Source organism: Malurus melanocephalus, unplaced genomic scaffold (assembly GCF_030028575.1).
Source record: "Malurus melanocephalus ecotype Western Australia unplaced genomic scaffold, MMel_1.1 scaffold_376, whole genome shotgun sequence".
Lineage (NCBI taxonomy): Eukaryota > Metazoa > Chordata > Aves > Passeriformes > Maluridae > Malurus > Malurus melanocephalus.
In genome coordinates, this window is record NW_026623608.1 from 196,507 (window position 1) to 203,861 (window position 7,355).

The 7,355-nt window shown below is 37.7% G+C and overlaps 1 long non-coding RNA gene across 1 annotated transcript; it reads left to right on the plus strand.

The window, feature by feature from the left end:
- The first annotated feature begins 410 nt into the window (after positions 1 to 410).
- LOC130580967 (uncharacterized) lies at positions 411 to 7,012 on the plus strand. Its single transcript, XR_008966177.1, has 3 exons — positions 411 to 683; positions 2,639 to 2,841; positions 5,524 to 7,012. It is a non-coding gene; the product is annotated as an uncharacterized LOC130580967 (long non-coding RNA).
- Positions 7,013 to 7,355: the final 343 nt, after the last annotated feature.

The following is a 7,355-nucleotide window of genomic DNA, read 5'->3' on the forward strand; positions in this document are numbered from 1 at the left end:
AGGCATCTCAGTGCAACCTGAGGTTGTCTCCTATCAACTATGTAATCTTTATATTCTAGATTAATAAACACTTCAGCCTTGGAGTTTATTAGTCCAAAATATATTTATTACCTCATAAATTCAAACCCCCTCCAGTTACCATCTAATTAAACTGCAGAGCTGTGCATGCTATCTTTGGGGATGTATTAATAATGGAATTATCTTGTGAAACAGTAATTACATACTTTGTGCATTCTTTGCCACACTCTTTCTTCAGTGTCTGTGTGATGAGTGGGGCACACAGTGCTCCATTGTTTGGAGCTCCTCCAAACTCTCTGTGTATCCAAGGATAAGCAGATTTTTTCCCCCCTCTTAGTAGAAGAGGAAGAAAAGTTTGTGCATTTTTTTTTGTRCTCAGGAAGAACCAATACCACTAGGCTAGGAACAGTTATGAAACATGATTGTGCAAGTGATTTTTGCTCATGCTTTCTCCTCTCTYTTTGAGGAGATTACTCCCAGAAGTAAAACCTCCTTGCAGGATCTGTGTTGTAAGGCACTTCTTACTGCAGCTGAAAAAAGGTGAAGACTTTATCTGCAAGAGAATATTCATTTATGGCACATCACTGATGATGTAGATTTGAGAAAAGGAAAATAATCTTGAAACCTTCCTCAGAAGAGAGATCTGCTCACAGTTTTCTCCAGTGGTGAGTGTCCTTACTGTAATCTAATTTATAAATGTATTCACTCTGTGCTTGATTGTATTGACAAGAATTCTTCTGCTCCTTTTTCCTCACTTAGTGCAGAWTTAGGTGTCTGAATGCTGCCTGCTGCTCCCTTCCCTGCATGGAAAGAGGCACAGGAGGCAACACCTTTTGCACRTAACTCCCGTGGGGGTTCTGAAGTACCTTATCTCTCCTTCAAGTACATCTGTTGAGCAACAGCGGGAGCGTGTGATTCTTGTTGACACAGGCTCTGCTCTACCTCACAGAAGGGGCGTTTATTCTCTATTGTACTTCCAGGTGCTGTATTCCAGAAGTTTGTGGGTTTTGGATCCATATGGGTTAGGGTTAGGTGCTGTATTCCAGATATTTGTGGGTTTGGGATCCATATGGGTTAGGGTTAGGATTAGGATTAGGGGCTGTATTCCAGATATTTGTGGGTTTGGGATCCATATGGGTTAGGGTTAGGTTTAGGGTTAGGGTTAAGGGCTGTATTCTGGAAGTTTGTGTGTTTGGGATCCATATGTGTTAGAGTTAGGTGCTGCATTCCATAAATTTGTGGGTTTGGGATCCATATGTTGTGTTTTTTCTTGCCAGTTTATTTGTTCCCTGCAGTTGCCTCTCTCTGTCTGCAGAGGAAGGGCACTTCCACCAGGTTCCTCCCTGAATCTTTTAGGTTTTTCCAGCACAGGTTTTCCTTCTCCCTGGTTTTCTGCTCAGGTTCTGAAGTCTGATGCSAAATGCAATATTGAGTAGTGGTCACTCACTTCACACAAAAGATTTAATTGAACTTCCAGCTGGAGCTCCATCTCCACTCCCACATTCTGATTGCAACTTATTGTTTTATTTGCATTTTACAGTCATTCAGAGGCCAAGTTTTCAAGTCTTCCACATTTGGACTTGTTTTGATTTCACTGTAAAATCCTGCAAGATTTCTGCCAATAGCAAGGCCAATATGTTGGAAAGCAGATGGCATTTCTAGTACCCAAAGCCTGGTCAGGTTTGAGTATCTCAGTAGTAAGAGTGACTCAAACTTGTAGCTTTGRTTTCCAATAAGACACTATTTGCTTTATCCAGTAATTTTCATCTGCCAGCAATCACAGTGATTTAAATCAGACTATTTTCATGGATGAGTGTTACCCTTTGAAAATAAAGAATGCCTGACAAGCTTCTGCAGTCTCATGAATATATTTTTGTACACTGCAAAATGAAATGTAATTATTGTATGATATATATTTTACAGAGTCTCAAATGGCTTTATCATCCCAATATCTAGGAATTCACCTTTTGAGACTGAACATCTTGTGCTCGGTGTATTAGTGAAAATAGTGTCTGAACCACTTGGCCAAAGTGTGGAATGGAAGAGTTTCCATTGCATTAAATAGCAAACATCTTCAAAAAATAGTTCTATTTATGACATATTGCTCAGACATTATTATTATTATTATTATTATTATTATTATTATTATTATTATTATTATTATTATTATTATTATTATTATTATTATTTCGACTACTACTACTCAGGATTAATAACTGGTTTGTAAAACCCTGATGATCTCAAAAATGTTGGCTGTCTAATATTTCGTGGCTGTTGTTGAAAAGATGTTCTGTGTGTCCCCAGAATGCTTTTTGCCTGTTCTGTCACTCTGGTTTTTTTTTGTCACTGGTGTCTGATTTGGAAACTTTCAAGCTAGACACCTTTGTGATGTGTTTTTCCTGATGTGAATAAATTCACTGCAGAATACTTGCAGAGCTAGAGATGTTTGTTGTCAAGCAATTATACCAGATGAAACATACAGAAGGGTAATATTTTAGTCTGATTTTTTTTTTCTTTGCTACAGGCATGAATCTGCAGATGAATTCTGGGAATTTAGAGAAGGAAAAAGACAGAGCTTTTATTTTCTTAATTTTTTTYCCTTGTCCTCTGTATTTTGCAGTGATTGCTTTGAGTCTGTAAGGTCATCATGGTTGAAGGGATGAAGATGAGGACATTAAAGCCTTTGCCCACTTATGACAATTACTCTGGAGACAAACACAGCTCAGAAGACAAATGTTATGAGCTACCTGTAAGTTCTGGTTCACAAAACAGATGAGGAGCTTGGAAATACTTCTGAACTTGGAAATGAAATTTATTCTCAAGGTAATGGTTGAGCTCATTATCTGCTGCTCTTTCTAAATGTAAAGTAAGGAGTGAAATGCCCATATATTCTGTCTCTAACAGCTGACATGTTTTCTGCATTCCTGTGTTTGCCTAAGAAGTCATGGATAATCAATTTGATGTGCAAAATATACTGCATGGATGAATTCTGATACATATCACTTGCCATGGCTATGCTGTTATGAGAGGCAAAAACTTCCAGAAAGGAAACAGCAAGGAAAATCTGCCTGATAATTTTCTCATCAGTTTTTCTCCAAGGAYGTGTCTGTAGGTGGATCCTACAGACAGTGTTTGGGGTGGTTTTCCCCCCTTGAGTGGCTGCTTCTGTATGTGTCAGTTATTTTCTCTTGCTATATTAAAAATCAAAGCTGCCTTATCACTTCAGGATAAATAAATCTATATTTTTATCTCTTTATATATATCTATCTCCCATAATCCTAACTAKSAAAAGCTAACCTGAAACATTTMATTTTCAGTCTTTGTTATTWTTTAAATATATATTTAAAATAATTTAAAATATTCCCTACATGTATTACAATTAACTTCCCATCTCACTGGGAAGCAGAATAGGCAGGAACCAGCAGCAGACAGATGTGATTATAAAAGATGTTCTGTTTTATAAATAATAGTCTGGTTGTAATGAGACTTATGGTCYTAATAAACTCTCACAATGTTTTTAACACAACCAAATTAAGTAAGTTGAAAATCTGATTTTCCAGTTCTAACCCTACCAGATCACTTTTTGCCTTATTTTTGAGGACAAACCCCAACATTTTTCTTTTAGAGAATTTCTCACAAAATAGACTATCTCTAGTTCTAGCAAAGAAAAGGGGGAAATTTGTATGGATAAAAAGCATGAATGACAATCCTGATCATGTGGAAAAAATCAATCTGTGAGCTTAGACATAGTTTCATATTAGTCTCCTCCTTTCTTAGAAATCCATCTTTTTGCCAGAATATCCAGCAGCGCTGTCAAAATTCGGTCATAACATTTCATGGAGTTGGTGTCTCCTTTTTCTGGAGAGAAACAGCTGGATATTTTGTGTCAGAGATGTGACCAATCCACCTCTGTTGTTGTCATTTTAATTGCTGGGGCTGTTTTTTTAAGTCCTCCACAGAAGGTCTTTGTAGCGACAAGCGAACGGTTCACGCTTCGTAAGCAAACATAAAGAATTGCTGCTGCTAATTGGAGAGGGAGTAATGCAGTTATGATTCCATCAACATTTAAGTTACATTGGGAAAGGACACATTTTTTGTTGTGGTTATGTTGTGCCACATAAAATTTTGTTTARGATGAATTTGGTGGGGAAGGTTTAGAATGGAACAGAATAATCCTAGAATTACAGGGACACGAGAGGTGGAAGTGAAATTGTTCTAAGCTACATTTGCAGCATTAAAGATCAGCATTTTATGACTCTTTAAAATTTAGAAATTTTAATTGCTGGCTTGTGAAATGGCTTCTCTGTGAAAATGGGAAGAATGGACAGCCTCAAAAAAGCACCCTTTGCCCAACCATAGTGTTTCATGTCGAAGGGGAGTCCTCAAAAAATCACCTGTTTCCCAAAGAGAGGAGGTTGTTATTCAGTAATTTAGGTCCTTTTGTTTTTTCCCCCTTGATATTCTGCCTCCTGTACCTATAGACCTCCTGATTTCTAAAATTCTGACTGACTAAACCTTGTGCTAAACCTTGGTTTTTTTGCTGATTTACATGTCCATGGAATACTTGGCTATGGATTCATAGTTTTACAGTTATGTGCCCAAACTTCTTTCCCCTTAATGCTGATTTCAGTTTTTTATACTCACATCTCTCTTCTCAGCCTGAGCCTCATCTTGAGTAGCCTTGGAAGGGCCAAAGGTGCTTCCTTTCCCAGTTCACYGCCTGCATTTTAGAAGATACAAATTTGTGGCATCTAAACAAGGAAATCACAGCTATTTCCACGAGAAGAGTGGCAGAGATGACAGGGCTTCCCCCCAAAACACTGCCTGTGTAATTGCTGAAGACATTCCAAGCCACTCTAACGAAGTACTGTCTGCCAGTCATTATGTTCTCCTTGGAGGACCATCTGTTGCACTTCAAATATGTAAAGGTCTGCTATCACTGATTGCTCCAAACAAATCCCGGCCTTTGTCTGACGTGCTGGAGCTCCTGAATGGAGACTAAAGGTGGTTCCAGTCCCAAAGGGCAGGATATTCCCTTTGGTTGCACTCTTCAGCTCAAATTTCAGAGCAAAAATACACTGATTAATCTAATTTCTGCATATTTTCAGTTTATTTAGGAATGAATTGTGAACAAYGACAACTAAAAATATCTGAAGTATGTTTTAATTCAGCCAAGAGGACATTGGAAGATTTTTGCTTCTGGTGAACAGACCTTTCCATGTAGTATATGATATATACTGAGATTGGAATGAAAATCACCTTATTTTAACTAAATTCTTTAATTAGCTGATTTGTATCTGAAGTTAGTGATTCAAAGAAACAGTAAAAAATAGAGTCAGCAGCTTGAAATGCTCAAACCTTTCTTTCCAYGTGTCCTTTACAAGGATGTAATACTTGGTTATACAGTCATTATTTATAGGTTAATTAGGATCCTTTCCATGAGTAAAATGAGCAAGATCCTGAATTAAAATATGCTTTTTTTTTTTGTTGTTTTTCCTGCTGCAGATTTTAAAGAGGCTGTACAACGAGACTGGAGAACACGAGCGCTGTATTTTCACAGCAGAAAAGTTCTGTTCAGAGATTTCCAACCAGAGAAACACGTAACAATTTCTGCCTGATTAGGGAGTGGTCTGATCTTTTTCCCTTTCTCCTCTTCCCCTTCTCCTTCCTGCACAGCAGCTAATGTTCTGGTCAGAAGTAATAATATGTTGGATCTTGAATGTCAGTAGCCCCAGAGATTCTGACAAGACTATTCATGTGCATTCATACGTCTTAACCAAAGCTGACACTAAAGAGAGCAAGAATTCTCATATTCCTCTTTTTATTGCCGTGCATTAAACTCAAATCTTCTCTTGGAGACCTCAGCTAGAAGTGACACATTCASTGTTTGAAAAAAGGCATTTTAGCAAGATCCAAACAAAGCAGCTGGACATCAATCTGGCACAGGGCAGAGGCTCCTGTGAGAGCTYGCAGTGCAAAGCTAAACTCTGGTTTACACCTTACAAATGTTGTGAGAGAAATACTAATGGGGGAAAAAAACATTCCTCCTCATCTTGGTAAATTTGTATTAAAAATTAAACTGTTTTCTTAAATTTCTTTATCCCAATCCTTCTAGGGATACTTATATTCTGCTAACTTGAGGTGGTTTTCTGAGAAACACACACTGAGTGAATATTCTGCTCTACCTTTTACTCGGGACGTATTTTACACTCTCTTGTAGTGTGGAGCACAGCACATGTTTGGCTAATTTTGCAGGGATCTGATTGAGTTGTTAAAGCCAGGTAGGCAATTTTCCCAGCAATGATATTTTTAATCTTCCTTTTAAAAATGGTTTGGTAGTAGTGACTAAGGCAGACTAGGTGGCTCTGGGCATCTCGCCATTTTTAGGTAGTTTAATTTGTTAAAAATTATCTTTCTTCCCACCCAAATCCCCTTGAAACCATTTGGAGAAGAGAACTGTTGAACAGTTGCCAGTAATAAGTCCTGCTGAGACCTCTGTATCCTCCTGACAGAGCTGTTGGTGCCAACTGGAGACTGACTGGCACGAGTTTGAACTCTACACTACTTGATATATTTACTTCACATGCACCAATTACAATAATTACCACCTCTGTAGCTGAAGTTTAAGCACTTCATACCTCAGGTTGTTGGCAATATGTTCAATCCTATAATCTCAATTTTCCTGGAATAATTAAGTAGAAAATAAATACTTCAAAAATTAGGAGACAGTCTGAATGGAAATCAGAGGCTGAATAATAGAGTTGTTTTTCATGTTGCTATTGTTAAGCTGCGTTTATTTCTATTTAATCTTTATTTCTAAAAGGCAGCATCTTCTTTTGTCTACAGAGATTCACCAGGAGATGCTGTAGTCCATTGACTTTTATATTCAACAGTGGAGTATCTCTTAATGTGAATGAAAAACAACATGAACTCCTTTTTTTCTTTAGATGTTTTAAAAATAYAAATACTCCTTTCAAAATCAATGCTTTTGACGAGAAGGAGAATCACCCATTCCTTACTCCTTTTGGCTGGAGGTTTCCACGTGAGAGTGTAAGGATATAACACCAGGACTGGCTCAAACTGCCCATTTCCTGACAATTCCACTGGTTTAAATCTGATGCAATGGGGACCATCTCTCCCCCACCCCCGTTGTCTTTCCAAGAGACTGGTTAATTTTTAAATTGGATTGGCAGCTTTCTTTTTTTTTTTTTAAAAAAAAAAAAACCGGTGAAGTTTCTTTACACGAAGCTAAACCTTAGACTGAGCACAAACTGACTTGCCTGTAGCTTTCCTAATACGATTGCACTGCACAGAGGAGATACTAAAATTTATATTAA